Raw genomic sequence first — 2608 nt, forward strand, 5'->3', positions numbered from 1 at the left:
GAGGGAGAGAGAGACCACGACCTCAGGGTCATAACAGTCGTCCAAAATATGTTAAAAACGTCAAAATGTCGTTCGAAAGCACCTAAGTCACTTTTGTATATCGTCCAAAATCTGAAAAAAAAATCTGTAAAAAAGTCATACTTCGGTATGTCGTCCAAAATATGTTAAAAAGGTCAAAATGTCGTTCGAAAGCACCTAAAAAGTCACTTTTGTATATCGTCCAAAATCTGAAAAAGAAATCTGTAAAAGTCATACTTGGTATTCAAAATATGTAAAAAGGTCAAAATTTCGCTAAAGCACCTAAAAGTCAGTTTTGTATATCGTCCAAAATGAAAGAAAAATGAAAAAAGTCATACTCGGTATGTCGTTATTCGACCCCGCGGGAAAACCCAGTCTTGGGCCATGGTTTCTTGTGAAACCACCCGGCCTACATGTGCCATCAAAGCCTGAAGCCGCATGTTCCCCAGGACTCAGTCTCCCAGGGGCCATCAAAAACCAGAGCAAGGAACTCAGTCTCCCAGAGGGATCAACTTCACACAGAAGGATGAAAACCACCCCAGGGACACAGGTTTCAACTCCCATTGGTCAATCTGGACCCCATGACCTGTGAGGTCACCGGGCCAATATAAGCCTGTTTTCCCCCTCTTCTGTTCTCTTTCTACACTCCCTCAACGGAGAGAAGGCTGTCGAGCCTCTTCCTACGATCCTTCCACAGGAGGGAAGGCTGTCGAGCCTCTTCTCCAGCTCACATCTTCTCTTCCCATCCAACTCTTCGAGAGGAGCACAAAGGTGCAGCTTCCAGCTCATCTCACCAAGGAAACCTCCTCGCCATCCAAGCTCTACCAACCCTTCAAGCAGCAACTCGATGTCCTGCTTGAAAACTTCAACCAGCAACTGAGCTACACAGCTCAACAGAAACCAGCAAGACGACACAAAACTGCGAACTGCACAGCAACTTCCTTTTTCCCCTTTCCGCGGACGGGTAACACAACTGGGCTTAATAATTATACTAGGCTAAGCAAGACTGTTTATTCGATTCTGTGTGACGTTTATAAGTTTGATTTGTGGTGTTGTGATATTTTGGGTACAAGTTATTGAGAAAGTAATGTTAGTCTGTTATGCTCTTCACAGTCTTTCGTTGCATCCAATCTAGTAACGCATAACTCTTCACCTCATTATCTCTACAGGTCGTAAACATTCCAATAGGTGGGGAAGGGTGTTATCTCTTTGGCCAGCCACCATCTTGAAAGCACGCTGACTCACACAGACACACACACATGTATTTAGCAATTAGACCGTTAGTAATTTGTGTTTTTATACTTTATTATATTCATAATAAATGTTTTCTTTCACAAATGTTTTTCATTAATGTTGCATAAGTGAATTTTGCCAACCTCTACACTGTCAAGAACTCCATATCCTTCAACTTAGCTAACTATCTATATGGTAATTTTGGTTATAGTTATTAATTTAATTGTTAATCAGAGTTCCAAATTTGTAGTTAGAACCTTTATGAGACTTTATTCAATAAATTGGCTATCTTTTCCCTTCATTTGAAGGGTGGTGCCCCGAGGTAACTTTAATCAATTAAAGTTATTATTTAATATTAATAATAAAATATTAATATTTAATATTTTATTTTGATAACCAAATTTATTGAATGCCGAAAGGCACACCATTTTATGGTATCACGTTTAATGCATTATGGCACAACATTTTGACGCCCCGCGTGAGGCGAAGTACAGTTGGCAAAAATTCATAATTATGCAATATTAATTTGTTTTCATTTTTGGCCAACGCCAGAAATAAGTGGAATTTTGAATTTTCAGTCAAGCCAAAGGTTTGAATTCAATTCCACTAGTCTGCCACCGGAGTAGACATTCAACCGTATTTACAAACAAGTGCATTGTGGTGAAATTTAATTTATTCATAAATTAAATGTTTATTAATTATTCATAACTACCATTTTAGGTCCTCATAGTGTTACGCTAAAAGATTGCTATTGTTGCTAATAACTCCAGTTGAATATTCGTTGTTGAAATTTTAAGAATTTCTTTTAACATTTGAATATCACATATTCAATGTTAACTGGTCAAGCTGTGAAATTTCCTGTAACTGTTAAGTGCTTTGAATTAAGACATAGCGCGCCTGTGTGGATTTCAGGATCAACTGGCCTCTGGGATCATCTTTGGACCTGTAACTGGCAGAACTTTGAAAACCGGGCTGAGCCACCAAGGGCCGCAGGGGAGAGCTCATCCAAAATTTCAGACCTCTCGCTGCTAAGGGGCCCAGACAGTGGCCCTTTTCAGTGTCCATTCAGTACAGGCCGTCTGTGCAGTCAGCAACTGAGACAAAAGTTAGAATTTTTTTAACTTCTGGTTGAGGTAGAGCCACCAGATTTTTCATGCACCTCCTGTGTGCCAAGCTTAAGCTGTGCTGCGAATATGGGATCCCTGGGTGGTTCGGGGACCGAACTGCACCTGTGTGGATTTCAGGATCAACTGGCCTCTGGCATCATCTTTGGACCTGTAACTGGCAGAACTTTGAAAACCGGGCTGAGCCACCAAGGGCCGCAGGGGAGAGCTTTAACATATTTTGGACGACATAC

Source organism: Hippoglossus stenolepis, unplaced genomic scaffold (assembly GCF_022539355.2).
Source record: "Hippoglossus stenolepis isolate QCI-W04-F060 unplaced genomic scaffold, HSTE1.2 HiC_scaffold_25, whole genome shotgun sequence".
Classification (NCBI taxonomy): Eukaryota; Metazoa; Chordata; class Actinopteri; order Pleuronectiformes; family Pleuronectidae; genus Hippoglossus; species Hippoglossus stenolepis.